The 26,748-nt window shown below is 35.8% G+C and overlaps 1 protein-coding gene across 1 annotated transcript in view; it reads right to left on the bottom strand.

Moving 5' to 3' along the window:
- asic1 (acid sensing ion channel subunit 1) overlaps positions 1-26,748 on the bottom strand; it is a 188,307-nt gene that overhangs the window by 87,120 nt on the left and 74,439 nt on the right. The gene's annotated exons all lie outside the window — the stretch shown is intronic.

Below are 26,748 nucleotides of genomic sequence, written 5' to 3'. Positions count from 1 at the left end.
TACGCTCGAGTAATCTCCTCCTCGCTTCCAGTTTTCTTCTCCTGCCATCTCATTTTGAAGCTTTCATGGGAAATATTTGCAAATGTATGATCATTAATCCAGATGACGGACATTTCTGTTGCATTTTCTCCGTACCCAGTGTTTGACTACAACTCAAGTGAACACAACTTTCCAGTTTTTGCATTCACTAACTTGAGAAATACAGATAAAAAAATAATATGTGGGGATTTACTTATGAAGTGCAAAGGGGAGGGAGAAAAAAAAATCAAATCTAAGAATTAGAAACAGCAGTAGAGGCAGAAAAAAACCCACATGGTGCCTGCACCAACAAGAGGCAGTCATTAAACAATGTCCCGAGGAGGTTCAGTGACAGATTTAAGTAGTTTGGTATTAAAGCACCATGCCCAATTTACAAACCAGATGATATTTGCATCAGAGGCAGAGAAGTTGCAGGGTGAAAACACAGCTTAGGGAGGGAAAATATCTTCTGCTATCAGACTGATAAGGACAGCACTACTTGCAACTTTAATTCGGCTGGTTTTTCATTTGCCTGTTTAGTAAGCTCCTTACACTGTGTTTGTCTTCTCCTGAATAATGGATCTACGAGGCTAAAACTGGACATGTATTTACACTTTTGTCAGTGATTTTCTTTATTTTCAGCTCACAAGAATTTGTGTTAACTGCACCAAGCATTGTATATGTGACTGCAGTCATGTAAATCTTTGCATAAGTGTATGGCGCCCCAGTCATCTTTGATAAATGTTCTGGAACGCCACCTGACTAGATGATATCAATTCATGGGGAAAAAAAACAAAGCATGGTCGTTCTGCACAGGGAGTCTCGGTTCATTAGGACTCAGTGCTGAGAAAGCAGGATTTTATAGCATGAAACTGGGTTCAGTTAGTTAATATATAAACCCAACCAGGCAAAAACCAAAAATCTGGTTGAGGAGGCTAAGCTAGCATTCAGTCTAGCCGCGCCATTCAGCCCAACCCTTTCCACCCTCTCTGAATGAAATGACTGTAATTTAGCACGGTGATAGTGCAAGCCTCTGCCTTTTCAGCTCCATCTCTTTTCTTCTGCTGAACATTAAAGTCCACTGTTTAAATGCTAAATGGAGCCATTATACCTCTGGCTAATGAGTGACTCTTGAATATTTATTTGGTTGAAAATACATCTAAATGACATCTGAATTGTTCATTTGATGTTTCTTGGTGTCTTTGTAAAGTGACCTTGAGTGAAATGAAAGATGATTCCAAATAAAATGTATTATCATCACTAGTAGTCTAGAAAAAAAATCTGGAATTACTCTCAATGTGAACTTCTAAATCAACTTTTAGACGTCAAATCAAATCATTCAGGTAAATAACTCGACAGCTAACAAGGGTACAATAACATTAGCATACATGAGCGCTTGTGTGAGTCAATGGAGGCTGGAAATGATGATTCATATTGAAATACTGTGACAAATCTGAACTCAAATCTGTCCAGCGTGGTATCCTGCAGGCACGTCTTTGTCAAAGCTTTGTCATCTTTGTGTTGCAAACGCTGCTCTCATCTCAGTAAGCAAACAAGCTGCAAAATGTTGGCTGTGATATGCTAATAGTCCATGGGCAGATTATGCGTCAGATATAATTCATGCTGGCCAATTGTCAGTTTTCTTTTACAAATACGAATCTCCCTGTGCACCACATGATCCACAGCATCTAAATGTACTTTTTGGATGTTGTGAAAAACTTAATTTTCATCAGTCAGAACGGTACAAATACGTAAATATGTCTCTGTTTTTGTTGCATACTAGAATTGCAAGTCCACTTAACTATTTGAATGTTAGCAAACCTTCTCTCAGTGTCAGTGGGAGACAGAGGCTGGATGATGGGGGTCACATTTTTGGGTCAGTTTTTGAACTTTACCAGTTTGTTTTGTGTAAATGTTGCTAATTTCCTAGCAAACCCTCACCCAATCATCCAAAAGGGCCTCACAAGCCACGACGGAAAATAAACGTTGAAATATTACATTATGAAAAAAGCCTTAGCACCATCCCACTTATTAATTGCATTGGACTAGAAAACAAAGCCAGATCACTGCAAAAACACAAAATCTTACTAAGTATTATTATCTACTGTACTTTCTAGTGCAAATATCTCAGCATGCTTTAATTAACACAAACCTTACAACTTTTCAGCAGGATATAAGAGCTTGTTTTAATTCAATAAATCCTTAATATTGAATTTAAAAAAGTACTAGTTCTGCTGGTAGATTATTTCTCTTTTAAAAAGACATTTTCCCATATTATAAGTGAAATAATCAGGCACTGCTATAAGGAGGAACCAGTACTTTTTTTTAATCAATAATGAGGAATAATTTATTAAAAAACAAGCTCCTATATCTTGCTGAAAAGTTATTTATAAATTAATTACTTTAGGTGTACTAAGATATTTGCACTAGAAACTAGACCAAAAAGCTTGGTAAGATTTTGTGTTTTTGCAGTGTTAGAATTATAAATGAAACCAAAATCCAGTCGATGAAGTCGTCAGACATTATGATGACATTTATAATTTACCGTACTTTATTTCATTTGGCTAACGCGAAAGCGACAACAAACCATCAGATATCTTAAAATAAAACATCTTTTTCCCTGTCTGGAAGTGGTGCAAAGGAAAGTAAAAGACTGTGATTAAACACAAACAGAGTAATTGATATTCCTTGCAGGACCTCGAGGCTCTGCCAAAAGAGAGATGGGGTAAGATGGAGAAGAGGAGAAAAACGGAAATGTATTACTCAACGTCAGTAATGACCATAAACATATAAATCACAGGGAACTGAGGCCGTTACTGGGAAAATGAATCAGGCACTGCTATAAGGAGGGGGATGGAGTGTTGAGGCGAGCGCATGAGGAATGAAGGCAGGAACGGCTCAACTGCAAAAGTGGAGGAAAGAGGGAAAACTCAAAGAACAGAGCACTGCAGGGTGTTGGGTTCATTTCACAATTCCTGTCATTTCTTTGTGGAGGATTTGGTTAATAAACCCTGTTGGATGCTTGAAATTTTAACAATCCTGTTGCATTTGTCAGTTAAAAATACTTCTTCAGAATCATCTTCATCAGTTCGCTGATAATCAAGGCAACAGTCACAACACCACAACTCCCACAGATGTCAGTGCAGCCAATCAATTTGACCCACAGCGATTCAATCATGATTAGCTGGCTTTAAAAATAAATCAGAAGCTCGACGGATCACGGTGACTTTGTCTTTATTCACCTGATGAAACAGCAACACGTACAACACTGTACAAGCACCTTCCATGTTCTGTCAGTTCAGTTTATGCTAACAGGTTTTTATGTCTCTTTACAATTATGATGTCCGATACTACACTAAACCAATAATTATCAATCTATTGTGATTGCTTCCACTTTACTTTCCAAAAATATTCATACCCCACAAACTTTTTCAAACTTTTTCTGTTATTTCAAACATTTTTTTTTTTTTTTTACAGACGAACAACATAGTTGCTCTTAATTGTAAAATACAGGATATTGAAAAATAGTTTTATGTTTTTATTTTTCAACTAAGAATCAGAAAAAGCAGTGCACAACACTAAGTTGCGCAATAGTTTAGTTACATCAACTTTAGCACTATCAGAATAAGAGCAGTGAAGAAATGCATGCCACACTTTTCAGATTTTCATTTATTCTTTTTTTAAAGATGCATCATTTTCCTTTCACTTCATAGATTTCCAGTACTTTGTATTTGTCTGTCATTTAAAATACATTAAGGATTGATTGTATAAAAGATTATCATTATTGTTCTGACAGTACCCCGATATTGTGCATTTTTAGACTTTGACATCATTTCTGACTTTAAATAATAATAATAATAATAATAATAATAATACATTTAATTTGGAGGCACCTTAAAGACACCTTACAATACACACACTTGCACATAATTAACTTTATTTGTTATTTTTAAAGGCGGTTTACTATTTAACATAAACTTTTTGAGATTTATATGAAATTATAATGTAATTTTCTAAACAAAAACATACCTGGAGTGTTAATTAGATTTTTTTCAAGCATGTTTTGAGAAACCCTTGAATCTCCCACGGCAACCATTCTAGGGTGCCTAAATCCTTTCTCAAACAAAGCTCCTCTTTGTCGTTTGCCAAATCAAAATTCTTTAAAGTCATTTTTGACAGCAATTTTAATATAACTGAAAAAAAAACAGTTACTTTATTGTGCTTTTAAAATCTGATAATACAGATTTAATTATCAGATATTTTCAACTCTATGCAAGTGTTGACTAATATTTCTTCCAATACTCAGTCCTTTCATTGTCTCGTTTTGTCCCATGCTTTGTTTTGCTTTTGTATCCTTGTCCTCACCTTCAATAATCTGACTCAAAGAAGCCAACAAGGGATTTGCTTTAAGCATCTTAACGACATTTCAAGCACCAGTCAAGCAGAGAGACCGATTCATGAAGGACGTGCTGCCAACAAGCAGCACCATATGTATCTGAGTGGAACGATACAGTGATCTGTGGCATCTCAAAGAGAAATCCCCCAGGGAAAAGCTGCGACCAGCTAAAAATACCAGCAAGAAAGGAAAAAAAAACCCAACATGCTTCCAGCTTGAAGGTCTTTTCAGATGTTGACAGTTGATATGACGAGTGTCGGACAAGAAGATTTCTGCTGCCGTTTCAAAATGCTGAAAGCTAAACGGCGTTCAGCTGAACACGTACAGTCGTCAAGTACACCCACCTCAGATTCCAGGGTTTTATTTATTTTGTACTTCAGGGGTTTTAGCTCCCTATATTCTTCTAAAAATCTCCATTCTGGAGCATTAATGACGTAGTAGAGCCTACGATGGAATAGTTTGTAGGCTTGTGGTGACGTTTAAATAATTTTACAGCCTGGGAAGGAGATGATTATTAATAAGGTGTTGATTAATAAGGTGTTGCTTCTTTTAAATATAGCTGTAATTACTACAAACCGTGTTGGAAACACACTATAGATTGATGGCTTTAATGGCTCAGGGGCAATCTTATAGTGTCTCTGTGTTAAAAAAGAATCCATGTTTCAAAAGTGACAGAAAAAGTAGCATCTAGCATCTTATAGGAAGTTTTTCAAGAAACTTTCTGTTGAAATGTAAATAATGAAGTAATTTGAAAAGCTTGTTTTAACATTAACAACTTAATAATATTATATCCTGAGTAAACAACCTCAAGTGATTTCCAAGTGGCCCAATATTTTAGTTTGATTAAATTTTTCATACCATTAAGTGTAATCCTAAGTGTCCCCAATTTAGCTTTATGTTAACTTTTTAACCCCCAACCCTCATGTCACCCTGTTAAACTGCATATTTTTTTAACAAGAATCATTTCCATAAGAATAAACAATATAACAGTTATGGCAATAATCAAAAGGGAAACAGCAGCTGTCTGATTTTAGGTTAAAAAAAATATATAGCCGGTGATGAATGAAGTCGACTCTAATGGACACATAATGAACTGCATTTACACAGCAATTAGATAATGATATCATTAACATATTTAATTAATGATATTTAGTATCATTAACTAAATATGTTGATATTTAGTTTGAAATGCTAATGTCTGCTTGATAATCTTTAATAATGTTACTTTAGATAACATCATTATCTGGCTGGAAGAAATGTTCTGTGAACTGGCTGAGATGTTTAATTTTTCCCCCAAAAATCAAAACAATAAAGTTTTATGTTCACTATCTGGCAAAGGAAAAGTCAGCACTTGAATTTAGCTAAGCAAATAGGAAAGAATCTCCTATTGGACAAATACTGCTTCCTTATACAATTAAGGAAGCATAAAACTTGAATTCTGGAGCAATGGAAGAAGGTCATGTGATCTGAGGAGACCAGGTTTAACATCTTCCATGGTGATGTCCCGGTCAAAGGCAGATAAGTGATGCACCCATCATGCATAGTGTCCACTGTAGCAGCCTGTGGGCGCAGTGCTCTGATCTGCGGCTGGTCAGGTCCAGGTTCAGCATCATTATGAGGTCAGCCGACTACATGAATGTACTAAATGACCAAGTTATTCCATCAATGGCTTTTTTTCATCCCCTGGTGGCACGGGGATGTTCCAAGATGACAGCGCCAGGATTCATCGGGCTCAAATTGAGGAAGAGTAGCTCTGGGAGCAGGAGACATCATTTTCACACAGGGGTCGACTTTGCATACTGGTCCGACTCTCTAGTCATCAATAAAAGATCTTAGTGAAAAATTAATGAAACACTGAATGGAAATAAACCTTGTGACACAGCAGAGACTTATTGAAGCAATGCATGAATGCACAGCGTAATCAAAGCAAGAGGTGGTCCAACAACACATTATAGTGTGTGACCTTAACTTTGAGTATTTCTGTATTTCTATACTAAGTTAGCTTATTTCTTCTTCATGCCACTTCTGACCACCTTCACTGCTCTTGTATTTTTTTTTTTCTCTTCACCTCTGCACACACACATGCACGCCCACATGCACTTTAATTTGAACTACACCCCAGGGATGCAGCTCTCTCATGTGATTGAGAATGGACCATTTACAGTTGCTTTTTTTCCCCTCATACAGATTGTGTTAGATCCGTTTCCCCCCCCCCATCTTTTCCAGTTGTTGTTTTTAATAGAAAGCTCCCTGTGGCCTAACTTCCTCATGAGCAGTCATGTGTAGCAGTGCATCAGAACTATACCTGCATCAATACGTCTCCATTTGACCCATTCAGAACCTATAAGCTCTCCAGCCAGCCCGTCGCTCTGCCTCAACTTTCTAACCACTGCTGACAGAGGACATTTATGTCCTGTAATTGTGATTTTACATGGGAACAAGCACTTACAGATGAAGTATTGCTTAAAGTAGTTTACACTTTCAAGAAGCCCACAGAGCGTATGCTTTATATTCAAGGCATGGCTGAGCAGAAACTTTCCGGTGAGCACTTCCAAACAAATCAAACCCACAGATCCTCGCTGCTCTGCTCCTAGATAGCGACATGAGTGGAAATGTAAGTGAGTGGAATGTGCCGATGTACTTTTACAAGATTAGAGCCTGTGAAGAAGATAAACCTAATCCATGTTAGCGCGGCAAGAAACATGATCAATAAGTCAAACATTTTATTTTCAATCCAAATTACAGTAGAAAAGTAAGAAAAACTCCACTTCTGTTTTTAGTTAATTAGATTGTCATTTGAGATTAGAAAATCCTGAACTTGAAAACTCATTTCTTATTTCTGTTAGTGTCTCTTGTCTTATAGACTGCCTTGAGGTGACACCTGTGATTAATAATAAACCAAACTGTAATAGCAACATAGTTTGCTTCTAAATGAAAGTTAAAGAAACTGAAAAGCCAGTGAATATACTAGCACCAGTGGTTTTTCATACCCAAAATGCATTTTAGCAGAATTTATGATTATGGCCACCACTAGTGACCATTTAAAAACCATGTAGGTTGCAAACTCTCATAAAAACTGTTATTCACAGATAAACTTATAAATGTCTTCCTGCCCTGAGGACATAACCATAAAAGTTAAGGCTACATTGTGGTAGGTGATAAAATCAGAATAAATGTGTTTACGTGTTGAAGAATATTTCTTCCATGTAGCCTTGAATAATTTCTCATCATTGCCAGTCGGTGGGACGGAAAAGTTTTTACTACCGGCTCTATGAGACAGCATGTCAGCGGCAGTGTTTTGATCTTCAATATGCAAATAAACATGTTAGTGGATGCCACGTTTCTATTTTCTATAATGATGTTATAATTCAATTCAAGCTTCCAATTATATGAATGAAGAACATTCATTATTATAATTGAGCATTCTGTCTGCTTTTAACACAGGCCCCAATCAATATGGAGTTTATATATGATGTTGGGTTCACAATAAGAGATCAGATGAGTTTTTAAAAATAACTTTTTTCTACCAGCTAACAGCAAAATTTACAACTATGAAACAAAACTCACCCACAAGAATAATTTTTGACTGGAGGAGGGGAGATACATAATTTTAATTTGGAGTGTTTGCTTGAGTCTGTCCATCATTAGTTCTAAAAATAATTTTATGTGTAGAAGCTGATATTGATGCAGCGCAACATCTCCCGTTGTCCCGCCCTGTCAGCTTATTTTTTCAAAAAGTAACTGCTGTGTAAGATAACGACCGATCGACTAGTGAGGGCAGAAATGTTTTGCAAAAAAGGCAAGTGTCCTAAAATTAACAGTGCCCAATTTACAAATTATAAACTCTTTCAAGTGATCTGTAATCAGCAGGGTTGTGGTGACGTTGTTGTTAAAATGTCAGAATATTCTAAATTAAAAAGAAATCTGTCCTGCAAGGTCATTATTTGATGTTATCCAGAGAAGTAAATGTAAGCTATTACCTCAATCACTGGACATGAAGATGTGTGCTTTAAGCTTGATATGCATCTTTAAAACACTAAAAAAGGAAGTAGTTAATAAAGGGCTATTTCGATGTTTCCGAATAAAGGTAAATATTTGACAGATCACAAGGTTTTAACAAAATTTCTGTTCAGTATAATATCATTTGAAATGTTTTAGCAAATGAGTTATTGCAACACATATTTTGCCATTTCATCACCAGGAGTATTTCTTTTGTGTTAGCCGATGCTAAGCTTTAAGAGAAATGACAGCTTCAGCCCCGTAAGGCGTTGACCGGCAGTGTTCGGCAATATTTCCTTACAGTGCTAACACACATCTCATCTTTTCGTCTAACAGGTTTAGGTTTTTTTTTTTTTCTAGACTCCCCAAAATTTCGCAACATAAAGAATTTGAACATGGCACAACTTTCTGCAGTTGTAATTTAGCTGAGAGAAATGCTAATGCTAATCTTGACCTATGACCTATTGCTGACTGCAACCACACAAAACGTCAAGAGACAGACTTCCTCTGAGAAACATTATGGCATTTTGACTTTGCACCCCGTATGAATTTTTAATGCAATAATAAATCATGATTCATGAATGGTATTGATAAACGTAGCTGTAACTCTGCAGGAAACGGGGTTCTGGGCCATTAATGTTTGGGCTCTTTTTGTCTTATAAAAGTTAACTTGGACCATATGAAATAAAAACATACCTATTGGAAAAAAGGAACCATCTCTATTCAGATTTATAATCTACCTAAAAATCACCAATCTCATGGATATTTTTGTATTTTAAGTGTCAGTCTGCATGCATTCTTCTAAATAAAGAATGCATGCACAGGGATGCAACATGGAACTACCTCAGAAAGACACCAGCTGATTTTCAACCCTTTTGCTGTAAGGAAGCTGTGATAAAACACCACCATGTGGCCCTCAGTCAACAGCTTAGCCTGCAGCATTTCCAACAACTTAGAGTTAATAAAGGTGTAATTATGTAGTTATCACAGAAGCTTCTTCACTTTTAAAACTGAACAAACCTCTAATGTGCTCACCTGTTTGTTTCTCTGTTTTAAAGGCTTCTTTCCTAACAACTATACTCTTTGAAACTTTCAGTTTTCTGAGTCACAGAAATTGAGAGCAGTAATTTAAGGCCATCTTACCTAAAGGTGTCTCCACATGCGAAAGTTTCCATCATGTTAGCGGTACTTACTTTGGATTTTACAGTAATGACATGAAATTTAAAACAGATTAAGTCAGATCAGCATCTGGGGTTACAGAGTCTAACACAAACTTAAATGAGTCATTTTAAAGTTGAGAAAGTCAATTAGTTCACTTGTAAACTTTGCACCACCTTAGATCAAAAAGACATTTCAGAGTTACAGATAATGTTTTATTAATTCCTAGGAGTTTTTCCTCTCCACATTGAGTACCTTCCCCATTGCACATTAACATTATTATACAGCTTAGGTGAAGAAAATCTACTCCTAAATGAAGCTCAGAAGCTCCTCGCTGGAATTAAACATAGACTCATCCCTACCTTTGCATTGGTGTAATGATGGCAGCTACATTAGCTAGGGACAGATTCTCCAGATTGCTTTGGAAGGGTATGGAAATGAGGCTCTGTGCTACTTAGCTCACTCTTTCTTTGATGTGCAATATCACAAACAGGTCTGCTAGTGTTTTATTACAGCTGGCACAGAGAGACAGAAAGAGAGTGAGAGCTGATGGAGCGATGGAAGAAATATCTCTGACAAACTGCGTTTTTGGGGGACTGCAGAGCAGGCAGTTACCTACTTGATAGGCATTATACTTTAAAGCTTTTCCTTTATACGTTTTTAGAATAAATACTTCTGACAGACTTCGTAATGTGTGTGATATGGCTGTGAAGTCTTTGGGTGTTCGAACAAACCTTAAAAGAGAAAGATTGATCAGTTATGTAAAAAAATAATAATAATACAAGGCAAAAACTTTCTTTACAGCAGAATACACCAAAAGCATTAGATCAAGATGATATATGTTATTTCCATTAACCAAAGCTTTCTCTTGTGTACAAGCCCTACCCATTCAATCAGGGACAGGTGTCTCTAGAAGTACTATGTCACACTGAAAAGACTAATTTGCTCTCCTGTGAAGGCCAATTAAGCAGAAGAGTGATGACTCCCTGCGTGCAAGATGTTTTACTCCCATCCTCCAGAAAGTGCTTCATGTTGCACGTCTTTATTGACCAGCAGCCAAGTCACCAGCGATTGCCTCGACAGGCGGGAGTGCATTACATATTTTGGGAAAAAGGGAAAATAACTGCAGCTCCAGCAAATGCCCTTGGTAACAAAACCCTCTGGGCAGATAGCATCAGGATTGAGAGAAAGAAAGGGAAGGGGTATGAAAAATGAAAGCGATAAGAAACTGGAACTGTTGGGGAGGTCATTGATGTTTAAGACATGTAAGCATAGAATTTTTTATGCTAGTTTGACTACATCAGAAAAGACAGTAGTTTTCTTTATTATGCATTCAAAAAAAATGTAGCAAACAGTTTTATTAAAAATAAAAAGCACACAAAAAAAATTACATATTATGTATGTCTGCAAACAAACATAAAACCACAGGAGTATTTCCATAAGCTGGAGGAAGGCCCAAATCCTTATGCCTGTATAAGCTTCTCTAAGCCCTGACCCTCCGATTCGAGCAGCAGCATTTTATGCATGAAAATGGCTTAAAGGCCTGTCAGGCTTGCAGGTTATGCAAACTAAAGCTCTGAATTAACTCGATAAACACGGTGAACTTAAACTATTCAAAATTATTACTCAAGTCTTCTAAAAAGTGCTTCAGGACAGCTGTATATGAGTTGTCGTGTATAAAAATGTATCCTACATGTGTTTAAATGTGAAGAAATGAGGGACATTTTGTCACAAATCAAGCCCTGTACTCACATTTTGAATAATGCATCTGTATTGAGACAAAGGGTGTAAAATTCTTAGAACTGCTGCGTGGTGACAATTGGTTTAATTTTTTATTTTTATATTGACGAACCCGAGTTTGAAATGTTTCGCCTCAATGCATATATATATGAATACAGACAGACAGACCGACAGATATACTGTATATATATACACTGTCTGGCCAAAAAAAAGTCGCCACCTGGATTTAACTAAGCAAATAGGTACAAGCCTCCTATTGGATAAGTACTGCATAGGCGATTAAGTTTGGACACGACTGTGTGTCCAAACCAAAAGTTTGGACACACATATTAAGGCAAGATGTGATAAAACACATCTTGCCTTAATATCTCATATAGCTCATATCTATGCTAATATGAGCTCATATTAGCATAGATATGGCAACTCTCCAAAGTAAACAATAAATAATGTGAACACTACAGACTAAAGTTGATTGATTAGTCAATCCATACAACCATTTTTTCATATTCTAGGCTTGTCAATAACTGAAGCCTTTGAGCCAGAGATTAACATGGAACATGAGGCAATAACTGGTAGATTTAAATGCCTTAGTGACAGCTAAAACATGAAATTAGCCACCATAGATATCATAGAGTTTTGCTTGATCTCCCCAAACTACATGACTGAGACTACCACACCAAACTTCATGTGAATTAGTTAAGGTGGACTACTAGAAGGCTCTGGAAAAGTGATTTGAAAAACCCTTGCATGTAGTGAGTCAACATCCGGCCTGTGTCTTAAAAAGTAGAAGATGCCAAAACAGCATACAGGTTCACTAGGAGTTCCCTGTTTTTATTTCTTGGCCTCAAAGTGATCAGATTGGTGGTTCCTTGTTTGCATTTTTATTTATGTTAATTTAATTTACTTTTAAATGTTACCAGTGTTACATTGCTCTTTTTAAGATACATTGGCTGATTACATAATTAGGATTCAACTTAAACCCAAACATTTATTATAATAGTATTTTAATTTATTTCTCTTGTTTGCTAAAACTGTACTTGTAGTTTTTCTTGTTGTAAGACTACAGTTAACTACAAGAAATGCCACCTTGAAACTGTTAGGAATTTGTGGTAGTGGGCTTGAACTTACAGGTTGACATGAGTTTGTGGATCTAAAAATTCAGGATTCAATCTTCTTAGATACATTGTAAGGACACCAGCTGCCTGTTTTAGATTTCACAGAGAAATGCAGTTTGATGCTTTGATAAATAATAAAATCCTAAAATATTTTCATGTCAAAAATAATCATCATATCACCAGAAACCTCCTGCTCTACCTTGTTCGTGGCTTCTCTGTTTATCTGTAAAACATATCCGACAGAGCATTTACGTCTCTGTTGACATGTTGTTCCTGTCAAACCACATGAAGAATGCGAGTAGTGGGGGCTGGTGTGACAAAAAAGAGTCAGAATATGAAAGGAGGAGCAGCAACAGTGTTTGGTTCTGGGGGTGGGTTGTGTTGCACGGAGATACGGGGAGGGCGACAAATACTCAGCTGCAGCTGACTCTAGCTTTGGTACTTTATAAAAAAGTGACAGCAGAACAAACAGGTTTGACACATTGAGCTGCTTTGAATTGCTTTCTTTGCAGTGGATCACAGAGTTGTCAGAAATACTGCAAATTACACCATCAAATTCATAAAATTATTAAGAATTTTGACACTGGATGGTTTAATGTTTAAACAAATACTTAAAATGTGCAGCAGTCCAAAAAAATGTTTGGGTACCTAGTGTTTATTAAGTATATCTCACTATACAGACAGAAAAAGGATTGAAGTTACCCTAATATAACCAGAGATGATCCCAGAAAATCTCTTTATTATGTTTAGAAATGATAAATCAAAATATCTTTCATGCAAACTTTGACATTTATGCTGTAAATGAGGCAATATGCTACTGCTTTTTTCCTTCACATTCTCTGTGACTAATAGGTTTTTTATCTTAACGTATAATATAAAAATTGTCAGTAGAAGAAAATTAAAGTAGTTCTTTGATTAAAAATAAGGTTCTGAACTATACATCCATCACAGCTTTTTATAGTTTTGCATAGGTAAAGGGTGATATGAGACTCATTAGGTGAGGAAAAACACCATGATTTCATGTTTTTACTTCAACATAAAAATCTTAAACAAAAATACATAACATAATACAATTAGTTTTATTCAAAACAGAAAAGCATCAATTATCCCTGCTGCTTCTAAAACGGTCTAAAATGTAACCACAGTATGTGACCTATACCATTTATTTATTTTATTTACATGAAACAAATAAGAACAAATAATTCTGATTTGTTGAAATGTTACTGTGCTCGTTTTAAAAAATGACTAAAAATATGAGCTGAACATAAACCTAAGTATGTAAACATTTTCCAGCAGAATGGTTTCTTATGGTCAAGACAAGTGAGTTTTACAGTTACTAATAGGATAACAGAAGTTTCACTGTTAAGCTACAGTATGTATCTTTTATTTTAAAAAAAAGTTTTATGTATTTCTTAAAATTATCATCATGTTGTGACAGTATAAAACAGATGATCAGTGAGAAATTTGAGCTTCTGCCTTCTCCCAGGGTTCTCAGTACAAACTGCAGAAGTAGATCACTAAGTCAGAAACAACCAGTCAGAGCCAGGAGGAGGGTTTTAGCGCTGTCAATCAACAACATAGCCTGCCACCAATGCTAAGGCTACTTAGCATAGCCACAGATAAACAGTTTTCCTGAAACAGTAAGTAGTTCTTCCACCATTAGCACATTGTGTAGTGTACTGTACACAAGGATGATTGACAGCGATAAGACCCTCCTAATGGTTCTGATTGATTGTTTTTGGTGCATTTTTAGAAACTGCTACAGTAGCAGGGCGGAGATAGATTTTTTCACAGATTATCTGTCTCATACCATGTTGTCACAAAATGGTGACAGTTTTAGTAAATATGGAAAAAAAATTTTTTGTAAAAGTTACATACTGCAGCTTTAAAGGAGCAGTATTATGTATTTCCCAGGCACATAATAGTGTTTGATAGCACAATCAATAAAGTATGCTACCTTCACATGTTATAAATTGCTTTATATGTCAAGCATAGCTTCAAAGGAATTTGCCTAGCAAGTGGGTAGGTTTAAGGAAAGGTCACACCATAAATTATAAATATCGATGCAACATGGAGTACAAAATGAAATTAGAAAAACAAAAATAAAAGTTGGATGAAGTTGTGCATCGGTGATGCTGCCCACTCAAATTACAGTTAATGCTTTCTGTCTTTAATTTGAAGAAATGAGCAGTTGTTGCATCCAGTCATGCAGCAGCACACCACCTCCGGTTTGGTTGGCAACTGAGCCCTGTCTCTCAGTCAGCCATGATTGAAAGTTGCCAAGGCATCTACCTCAGCTGCTAAAGGTCATTGTACTCATCAGCTGCCCACTGCCTTCCAGACTGACGGAGAGCAGAGTAAAGATCAAATGTCTGCCTGTTGGGCCAACTGTTCCAGCCTCCACAGCCTTGCGCTTTTCATTATGCTGAAAAGATTGGTGGGTAATATCTAGCAAAGCCACAAAAGTAATGATGATTCATGCACAAAAGTAAATTAGTTTGTAAAACAATTAATTCTGCTCATAGAAAAGCAGAGAAGGTTTCAAAGGTGCCTTTTCTAAAGCTTCTCTTTCAACCAAAGTGATTGGTGAGTACAAAAGGCTCAAGTAAAAACGTCCAATAGGACGCTTCAGAGGACTAAACAGCGAAGCGTCTCCAGCATCATTTAATTTTTAATCTAAATGAAAAAGGAGCAAGAGAAAAAAGTGAAGAGGAAGACAGAGACAGGAGAAGACAGAGAGAAGCAAATGCCAACAGGTCAGCGGTGGAAAGCCTCGGGCTGAGAGGCGCAGACGCAAAGCTCATTAAAAACAGACGGATTTCTCTGAGCAGAGGGACAATACAAAGCCAGAGATATCCAATGGCACTGGTCTTTTCTGTGAGGCAGGAGGATAGTCAAGGAAACCGACACAATAACAACAACAACAACAAAGACAAAAGGGAATGTGGAGCAGAAACTTAAAGGCAACGGTAGCATGGAGGATTTTTTGTTCTTGCTCTCAAAAAGATGAAACAGGAAAGAGGAAGAAAAGAAAATCCTCAGGAGGATCCATGTTGCTTGACCCCTTAACACATGACTCAGAGGGATTTACAGAGTATTTTTCTATGTTCAGTCATTCATTTAATTGTCAAAAAAGTCATACATACAAGTTTTGCAGAGGAAACAAAAAAAAGGGAGAAAAAAATCTGAAAAAAGCCATGGTTTGAACATGTCTAACTAGAGTCTAGTTGTTTGGATAGAAAATTCTGACGTTTTTGTTATAAACAGCGTTTAGGAAGTCAGTGTTCACACTGCAAAGGCCAAATCACAAGATGGCCTCCGCTGCTTGTCAGAGATGCAGGTGAGCATTTCAGGCCTGCAGATATGCTGAAGGTTAAGATGCTGATTTGAGCAGGCAGATGAATGCTTGCCCTTTGGTCTTCTGCCTTTTTATTGATTGCAACACACTTTGAGTCACAATTGCTTAAGCGTGTTTCTCTCACAGAGTTGGAAGAAAAAAAAGCTTGAAGTCGACACTTAAGAGTGTGCACATCCACACCCCAGTGGTGGTCTTATTTTTCTGTTGTCGACATTCAGGGAGCTTTGTTTAAGCGCATTAGATGAAATAAGTGAGTGTCATTGGTTTACTGGCAGAACATCACTAATAGTGTGTGTTTTTTTCCTTGTCATTTATTATTGTGTAGTGACGCTCAGCTGCTTCTAATGAGAATGAAGAGGAACATTACCACTATTGGCCAACAGGTACAAGAGGGTATTTCTCTCTTGTAGTTCACAAATCAACTACTTTTTTTCCAAATATCCTCAGTACTTTTCAAGCCGAAAGTAATTTTCCTGAGTTGAAGGACAAACATTAACAGAAGTCCTGTGATATTCTCTCTCCATGGTTTGTTGTAGTGCTACATAAGTAGTGTCTGGTGTCCAATTATTCTCTCCACACTGCTTCTGAAATCCATTAAAGCTGTGAAAAGCAGCTACAACAAGAATCAGATGACAAACTCATTCACATGAGCTTAATGGTTTCATGGGTTTGTGGTCATTATTGTGTTTTAATTTTAATCAATTATTAGCTTAAAGATTAAACATATGGATGCACCGATATAAAAGTTTTATATTAATATTGCTGTTACAGCTATAACCAATAAACATATTAGATATGTTGGTCCTCTTACACCACTTAATTTAATATCTATAGTATTCTTTATTTCTGCTTTTTGGGGTTCAGTCAGTCAGTGGAAACAAAAGTAAATGGCACAACTGGATTTGCTGCTTTGCAAATGCCACCCAATAGTTTGTCAACTAACATTGTGTCTATAGGCATTTCAGCTTCCCAATATTCTTTCATATACATATTTATTTTCTACAAAGAAATTTATTTTTAAAAATCTGCTAACTGGCAGGTTTTTCATAGTAATTCATTGTTACTTTCAAAAGAAAACTCGGGTCATAGGTCCACTGTACAGGTGTGTCAAACTCATTTTCATTTTGGGCCATATCAAAAATCTGAATGTTTCTAAAGCCAGAATGTTTCAATACATTCTGGCTTGTTGTGCCAGAATGTATTGACAAAAATCACCAAACTGTTAAAATATCAATAAATAGTTCTTTGTTTCAGTATTGAATAAGCAAAATTAAATAATATTGAACATCTTTTCACCCTGGTCAGTCCTTCCAGAATTTTCTGATTATTTGGGTGTGCGCATGTGTGTGTGTGATTTTTGTTTGTTTTGTTTTTTGTTTTTTTTGACAATCAAAATCACAGATTTTGTGGTGCTAATTTAGAAACATTTGTAAGGATTTCTTTTATATTTGTGCTTGATGCTAAATGTGTTCATTACGGGTCACATCGGTCATGGACTATAGCTGGCTGAGGCAGCTATAGTCTCAGCCAGCTGGGAGGGCTGAGGTTGGAGGGGTTGTTTTTGGCCAATTTTAAGAAAAATTTGCGGTAAAAGTCAGAAAAAAATTGTACTTTAAGTATTAATTGATGTAATTTGGAGTATAAATGGCCATATGCAAAGCTAACACAATGTGAACATTTAAAAGATACAAGTTTTGACAATGTAAAAACACCTCTACCCATTTTTGTCTCACATATTAACATTCACATAAGTTTCTTCCCTAGCTTAATTCAGGGTAGGTAGAATGAAAACAATAAATCACAATTATAAGACAAATCTATAACAGAAAGAATGAAACAATCTACAGAGATTCACCTGAAACAAACCTAAACACCTGATCAGTGAATTTTAAGGTGACTGAGAGGAGATAAATGTGATTGACAGCAGCATGCAAATTCGTTTTCCACACGATAACAAAGTAATCACTGTGAAGGCAGCAGAAAATGCACGATAAATACCCCAATTTGTTTGACTGATAGATATCTGATAAGAAAAAAAGGATTGTGCAGTGCAACCGGTCCGTCATGCACTGATCTGCTGTGGGTCACGGTAAACATCCTTCAACACAAACACCGATGAAATGTTTTCAGAAGCAAATAAATGAAATGAAATGAACTTGATCTGTCGTGTCAGATTGAGAGATGATCTAATTTGAAATCTCAGACCGTCACTGATATTAGATCTCTGTGTAATCTTATAATGTCAAGACATATCCTTAATGTACCCATATTGCTGTCTAGCACAGCCCACACAGAGTAATTCATTGTGAACACATTACTGACAGTTGAGTTAATTCACTGCATCAAATTAGCTAATACACCATTCAAATAGGGGGAATTATTGGGCTATTTCATATCAGATGACAAGGATTTTAATGATGTGATGGTGCCATTACACTACGTAATGTGCATGATGGAGAAAATATGCTGATAATCAGATTTTAACACTGGAGATGGATATCCATATCAGGATACCATATCGTCTTCAACTTAAGGAAGCCTCTTAAACTTAAGTGTTGTTAGAGTTGGAGATGTAATGATATTAACTGATGTTCAGCAGTGGCGCACACAATATGCAGGTCGATAATTTACACTGACTCAAGGTCACTTATTCTTTCAGCCAATTAACAAGGGAATAACTGCAGGTTGTGTTTTTCTGATCTAGGACCAGCTTTTCTGCAACAAAGGCCAAATGTTAGTGGAAAACTCAAAATGTATTAGCTAAAGAGAAAGAAAAGGAGTTGCATAGAAAAAAAGATCAGCAGATAAATTACCTCTCTGTGTCAAAGTAGCCCTGTGTTCATTCTGAGGACATGGAGTTTGTTTGGGCAGAAGGATGCCGAGGTTTTTAGGAAACGTCATCAAGCTGAGTTGTCAGGCCAAATGAAGTTAAGACAGACCAAACTTTAAGGGCTTCACTTATTTTCTCATCAGCTAAAGAAAGATAGAAATTGACAGAAATAAATAAAATGAGCACATATCTAAAATTTATATTGTATTTTCAACCAAAAGTAAGAGACTCATATAATTGACATTGTGGGATAGTAAAAAATAAAAGGATTATGATTCTTTTCATCATCTATCAAAACACTGTTTGGTGTTTACTTGACGTTTAAGTCTAAAATATTGTACTCCAGTGTTTAATAAAAATATGAACAATAAGTGAACTGCTCCTGAACAACTAGAAAAAAACTTTCATCTTACACAATAACTAAAACTGTCCATGAGTAGCCTAGCAAGCAGACAAGTTTTCTTCTCATTGTTGTGGCTACTTATCTTGCTGCACCTTGTCATGTGTCCTGACAAAAGTATTAATATCCTCCTTCTTCCAGCTGTTTAGGGAATAGGAACCAATTATGTTGTTGTGTTTATCTCTGAGATAAATACCACTGCAGTTGATGAACTTTGCTTGGAGGACTGAGTTTGACTAACAAAGTGCACTGTGTCAGTTTGGCCCTACCAGTCCTAGAGCTTTCACATTCAAAAATATCAGGTTCTAAAATGATTTAAACTATTTAAATCTAATCTGAAGCCTAGAACGCACAAGGAAGAAAAAGACCAAAATAGAAATGGCTGTGAATAACAAAGTAGACATATACAAAATATATACACTTTAAAACTTAATTTATTTTCACCAGAAGTTTAATTACATTATTTGGATAATTTTAGAGATTTTAAGATGCAAATTACTGTGAAATATATCACATCAAAAGACCTGCTACTTATAAATATGATGATGTTTACTATGTGGTAGATTTTATGTGTGATTCTTTGCCATTTGAGATGAATCTGGGTTAATAATTATTACTGTGTGGGAGATTTGGTACCAAAGGGCCTCTGAGGAAATTAATCAGAAATTATGTTTTTTTTAAAAAACTAATATATACTCATGTTGAAAACCAGAGATGTTATGTTTCTGTTGATTCTTCGGGATACAAGCCAAACCTGCTTCACCTGAGACAATAGGCTGTTCAAGCATGGCTTTACTTATTTTGCCCACTGCTACTGTAAAAGCATGGAGCTCAAAAAGAGGTGATAACTGGTGGCATAAACTTGTAGCTTAGCTGTGTTGTGTATTTTCCTGATATGTGTTTCTAAGGAACAGAAGTGTAAACTAGGGAGGGGTTGATGAAGCAGAACTGGCCTCTTAATGGCTGCAGAAAACTGTCTCTTCTTCACTGACTAAATTGCCTCAGAAATGAAGAAAGTCTTAAAGAAGCTTTTAAAAAGTGATTAAACGTGACTTAAAACTGATAATACATTTACAAGTGATACATTTAAATATGAGAAAAATTAGAGAAATCAATGTTTTAGAGAATACAACAATAAATTACATTTATTTAAATGAAATTAATAAGTTATCACAGTTTATTTTCCACCCTTTTTCTAAGCATGCCAACAGAGGAAAAGGTGCAGTAGAGATTGTAGTAGAAAGTTAATATAAGGTAATATCTGCTAGTTATATTGCTCTATGTGTATTCTAACTTCTTGTATATTTCCACCGGATAAAATTATTTGGGTTACATGTACAAGGTTGGAAGTTGTTTTCTACAGCTGCATCAGAACCAGACTGTCTCGCCCCATAAACCAACAACATATCATGTTGGTATAAAACTCATGTGTTGTCTCTGCCTGGCAGAGCTTTTCACCCAGACCTGCTTCATTATTGGTTGTCCTACAGGCTCTCTATATTGTGCACAATATGCAAATAAACCTGACTGAGTGATTTCATCTAACAGTGCTTGGAAATTAATTTTTTCCACAACAAGATGGGAAGTTTAACAAACAGTTGGGACTCTGTGAGATATGGACAGGGGAAAAGGGAAAGTGTATCAGAGAGATAGGACCCGGCCTTATCACAGTTTGAACCAGTTCAAAGCAGCGGCCGTTACAAAACAGGAGCAGCGGCTGAGAGATAAGATGGTAAATAAAAAAGTATCTCAATGTTACCAGCATAGATTTTAAAACCATGACTCATCAGTGTCAAAGGCCTAACTTTTAACTCTTTTTTTTTTTTACTTCAGTAAAAAACAGAACTCTGTTTCTAATACTTTCCGTTTGTGATGCTCTAAACTATTTCATGTTGGTAAAGCTAGTCTATGCAGGTCACAAGTACAAGTCAACAAACTTTAATCTTACAACAGAATGCCAAAAAAAAAATCCCCACAATTCAAGGCTAAGCAATGGACTGACAAACTGCAAGATGTTTCTTTAAATTGAGCTTGATAAAATTAAATCTTTCTCATTTGAAGCCCAAAACATTGTAGCATGGTTTGTTTTATGGGTGTCTTCTTGGGGACACGTAAAAACAATTTGTACTAATAAAATAATTGTTTTCAAGATTTCTGCCAGATTTAAAAGTCAAACAATAGCTGGAAACTATATAAATGAACTTGTGAAAGAAGTTTGAATCAATAACCATCACAGTCGTAATTTTCACCTGGAAAATATTCTCGTCAAGCAACTAATGCTGAAAACTGCAATTCAAGCAAAGTATGTGCGTCTTAATAACACTCCAAACCATTAAGCAAAATTAGTGCGGAAAATGAGCCAACAGCATTATACATTTAATATAATTAAATAATCTAAAAGTAAATAAATATACCATTTGTGGAAGGGGAATATAAAAGCTTTCCTGTAGTAATTAAATTCATTTTAAATTAAGTTGTCATAACAAATCAAACAGCATTACTTTGCAGCTAATAAATGAAAGTTTTTTACTGAAGCTCATTCAGTATTGACATTTAATTATCCACGAAAAAAGAGAAAATGCAACTGAAAAAAATATTATAGCATTTATATCAGGTACGACTATAAATCAAGTCCCTCAAATAAGTGGAATGACAACATTATTTACTTATTAGGAGCTAATCGAAATATAAAATACAGCCTGCATTTCAAACCTCTGCACTGATCTAATGGTGACCTTTTAGAAATAAATTTGCATGAACATAATAGTGCTAATAAACTTTTGTAACGCACCAACATGCAAGCAAAGAACATCCTATTTTTAACACAATCATTGCATAATATTTAAAATGTTCTTTTAATAACCACAGAGCTATTTTCACAATATATCCTGTGTTGGTTTTTCTAAATAAAGTCACCAAACAGCCACATACTGCCTGGTAGTTCTTATATCATTTTCTCATCCTGTTCTCTGAATAAAATTAAAAATGTTATAGCTTTAACTGATTAGCTCAAATATTAGTCCAGTCGGACTCAAACTACTCATCTTCAGCAAGACATGATCAAAATAAATCTTCAAGTTGTTTTTATCTCAGAGACAATAAATGTATGTACAGAATTTGACAAGATTATTGAATAAATCAAATAATTATCCACTAAAAATAAAACACGATGTTGATGGTGAATGAATTCATTCAAACCTTCCGTGTTTTTAATGTCTCCATCCTACACCATGTTTCTGCAATAAAAAGCACAGATCTTCTTCCATGGCGGTGCTAAAAGAAAAGCTAAATTAATCATCAGAGTCATTAACAATTGTGTGCTGGGCCTCACATGTCTATACGCAGCTTAACTGTGATCCTGAGCTGCTCAGTCAATTGTGTCTAGACAGACCAATATTCAAATCCACTGGGGAAAGTCAGAGACATCTCTCACTAAATTTGGAGCGTCATTTCTTACATCATTTACATTCCACAAGAAAAACTTTCGATATGTTACATGTGTAGACAAATGACTGTCTCCAGGGATGACAGAAAACAATTTTTGTTGTTTAAAAACACTGGAGCAATCAATAGCAAGATGGAAAACAAGCCCCTGTTGAGAATTCATTTTTCTCTTTTTTTTAAACTGAAAGCTGATTTGAGTTGACAGACTGTGAATGTGAGTGTGGTAAGTCATCTGGTGTCTGTCGTGCTGCTGCAAACTCCACCGTGTACGACAGATACTGTTTTGGGTCAAAGCCGCTATGTCCCACACTGTCAATCACATCTGCAACACTGGTACCTGCGGTACACCTTCACTGAAATCAGTAATTGTTGAGGACAATTCCTGATAGCATTTGGAGGTCATCTGCCGTCTACTGTAGAGCTACAGAACATAATAAAGAAAGTAGGAGAGTGATGGAGAAAAAGATTAAAAAGCATTGGACATAGATCCACTAACACTCTTCGCAATCTAGAAGTGGAATTTAACATATTTTGCTTTGTGGGAGAAAAGTACCAAGTCCAAAGTATTTACCAAACTCCTGGTGGAACTGCGAGTCTGCCGAGCTTATAATACGAACTACTTCTCAGTCCAAAGCTCCTAAGAAAACATTAGGAGCTTTGGACTAAGAACACATTACTGTTATTGAGATAATGTGCTAAAGTCAAAATTTTGGAAAGAGTAGGAGCTTCTTAAAGAGACAGTGGCCCAATTTCACAGCATCAATTTAGGAAGTCTTATTTCTTTTAAAATATGTTTTTATATCACCTGAAGGTAACAGTTACCTCTTTTAGAGTTGCTTCCAAACCATAATAAATGGACATTGACCAACATATTTGCAGTGTATAATTTTAATGAGAGGCACTTGGCAAAATGTAATGTCTGTTATTGGTTTTCACAACTGTTGACTACATGATGCGTTTATGATCTTTTATGTTTTCATGAGGTGAAGCACTTTGAACAGCCGTGCTGCTGAAATGTTTTATACAAATAAACTTGATTGATGTTTTGATTGTCTTGATTGCGCTCTGAAATGGCACTACGTTCCCAGGGGACACAATATATTGCCCCATTAAATTTAAATTTGGGATTTCTCTGTTTTTAATTATAAGATTATGTTTGTCCAATAAAACATACATTTATTTTCAGCTTTTTCACATCTTTACCAGAGGTATCCAAGTAGATTCAGAACTTTAAAGCTTTATTTGCAGAAACTCTATTTAGTGTTCCTAACATCCTACAAAACAAGAACAAAAAAATCTCATTTATTTAAATATACAACCATGAAGCTTTGCAGTAAAGGTTTTTTGTTATCAGTACCAAGCTTCACTGCCTTTACAGAAGAACACATGAATGTCAGTGCCATTAAAATATCACCAAGAGGCAATGTGTCAGCTCATATGAGAGGTCAAATGCACAATAATGTAGGACACATAAAATCTTGATGGATCACTTTTTGTCTTGTAGCTTATCTGGAATCATGCATCAACAGAAAACTTTAAACTACAGACCTGAGTGAAGATAGAGTGAGCTGCTTTTCTAAGCCAGCCACTCAGACCCTGCCAGCGCAGTGTGTGAACCCTGTGAGATGTTCTGCACAGGCTCCATGTCCAGCAGCATCAACGCAGTATCAGTGATATATGGAAGCTAAGCCGTGTCAATCTGAGTGAAGAGGTCAGTGAACAGCATGTCAGAACGTAACAGCAGTGCTCTGTGAGTGATCGGCTGTCTGTCAGCAATGACTGCTGATGTTAAAAATCATACAGACCAACAGAGTGTCACCTATACAACTGGACTTCCTGGTTGGAAACACAAATGTTTGATAAATCATAAAGGTGAAACGACTCACAGCATTCTCTGTAAAGATAAATGAACGATTTTCCTCCAGCCAGCAGTTTCTTGTAAAATATGCCACACTAATGCACCTAAATTGTACTATTAGCCATAAAAGTAATGACCTCTCTGTATGGCTTTTAAGTGTTGTCTATAAATAATACTCTATAATTTGTCCTTTGATGTAAAATATCATGTCTGGAAGGAGGGAGACTAACTGATCCTGGATATTCAATCTAAAACATGTGCCTCGTTTGACCTGAAGCCACTCTCTTCTCTTCTACAGCATGCATATTATAGATGAAATGAAAACACTAAAAGCAAGACTGTATTTGGTTACTTCGTGTTTAAAGTACATGAAATACTTAACTATGTACACCCCTTAATTTTCCACTTTTAAGATTTCCCAACATACTAAATAATGCAAAAGTCTGGTATAGCGCAGCTTTATAGGATAATGATAACCTATAAAGATAGTCGAGCTCTTTACAGTGTGCTAAGTTGTCATAAAGACCCAGCATCTGGGAAAACTTTGCAGATAGTAAATAAGTTTTCCAAGAAAAAAGGAACTTCTTTAATCCTTGCATCGCATAATCATCCGTTATAGTTAGCAAAGACTCATGGAGGAGTTTGTTTTTCTTTAAATTATAGAAACTAGTTTACTGCTGCTTTATTTTTAGAAACCTCAATCAGAAGGGCACACTAGCAACATATGACAGGAGAGAAACCAACAGACACATAGGAAATATAAATAAACACTGCATTGATAAATATGAATTTTTAATTTAATCACGATTTATTTTTTTCTTCTTACTGTATAAATTGTAGGAGGTGTACTGTATTCATGAAGCTCATGACTAAGGATGAATTGTGTAAATACCAGTAAAAACATGTAAAAAGCCGATCTGGGTCAAAAGAAGGTTCCATTGCTGTAAGGATGTTTCCACACTTTGCTGAGAATTGTTTATTCCTTCCTACTTGTCTTTTTTATTAAGATGAAAATAAAAACCAATCACAGAAACAATATTTTTGTTGTAAATTGATAGTTGTTTTTTGTCATTGTTTCATTATCTTGAGTGATGCTAATCTCATTCCCTAAAAGAAACAAACTTCATAAATATAAACTTGGGAATATGAGTAATATCGGGCTTAAATAGAAGAAACAAATACAGGTTTAAATGTAAACAGCTTAGACCTCGTGCTTACTTCATTATTTCCTCAAAAATAATAAATAAAAACCATCTTGATTAGGATCTTGAAACCTATTCAGTCCATTTCAGGTTATTTCGATTGCCACAGATTTTTTCTTTCTTGGTTTAAGTGTGAAGTACTCTGACTTTTACAGATGTGCTATAGATGTAATGCGATTACTAAGGCAACACAGAAGCTGCCACTGTTTCTTTCTGCCCTTTCTCAACAAATAAGATCATCTGTCCTCATCGACGACTTCCTTTTAGAAGGTCAAGCTTGGCGAACATTTATGCGTTTTGGATTCAAATATAAACAGCTCAGCTCGGAGTGCACATTATTTTATCCAAACACTGCAGGGACTAAAGCCGGTGAGCTTAAAATATTTTGACAAAAGTGCAAAGCTGGAGAGTAAAGGTGAATCAAAGCATATCTAAAATGTTCATTCTTTTTCTAACACTTGCTGTGGGGCTAGAGTGAAAGGGAAATGGTGTGAATAAATGAAAACAAGCTTGGTGCTTTTCTTTAGACCCACTGGCTGCTTGGACAAATAGGATAATAAAACATTATCATTACACACAGCCACCTGGGCCACATGTTTGTGGAAAAAACCCTGAGACTTGTTAGGATTTCTTTATACTTTACAAAGAATTGTCATCAAGGTTCATGCAGATCTCCAAATAAACAAGCCTGTTTTGTGTTGCAAAGCAGATGCCCAGCATGCAGTGAAGTCATTGCTTGCTCTACCCTCTGGATAAATCAGTGTTTTTTAATTATTTACTCCACATGTCCTTGCCTGACTTTCTCCCTCTGCTGTGCTTTGTAGAGTTTCCTTTATTTTTCAAACTCTGGTGAACAGTTGAGACGTTATGAGAGATCTACAGACCGATTTCAATCATGACCGCTCTTTGGGGGTGGTTAAAGCTGGTTTCATATTCTATATTCATAATAATTTAGATGTTGTGGCTGAAAGCATCGAGACCTCTAAAACTTTGCTATTAAACAGAGGACACTGTTCAGATCTTGAAGTTTTCTCTAAATCAAACACGAATCCTTTTCTTTGAAAATATAGAAAAAAAGCTACAATCAATTTATGCCATTTATTTCTAAATCAGGTATTACAAATATACCTTTGTTCAATCTGTGAATTTCATATTGATAACTGATTTGCTATGTAAATTTTCAAACTTGAATTTACATTAAAATTATTAAATATATTTAATAGTTTATAT

Source organism: Xiphophorus maculatus, chromosome 20 (genome assembly GCF_002775205.1).
Source record: "Xiphophorus maculatus strain JP 163 A chromosome 20, X_maculatus-5.0-male, whole genome shotgun sequence".
Taxonomy (NCBI): domain Eukaryota; kingdom Metazoa; phylum Chordata; class Actinopteri; order Cyprinodontiformes; family Poeciliidae; genus Xiphophorus; species Xiphophorus maculatus.
Note: the sequence above shows the minus strand (reverse complement) of the source record. Positions and strands in the feature narration are given on the sequence as shown.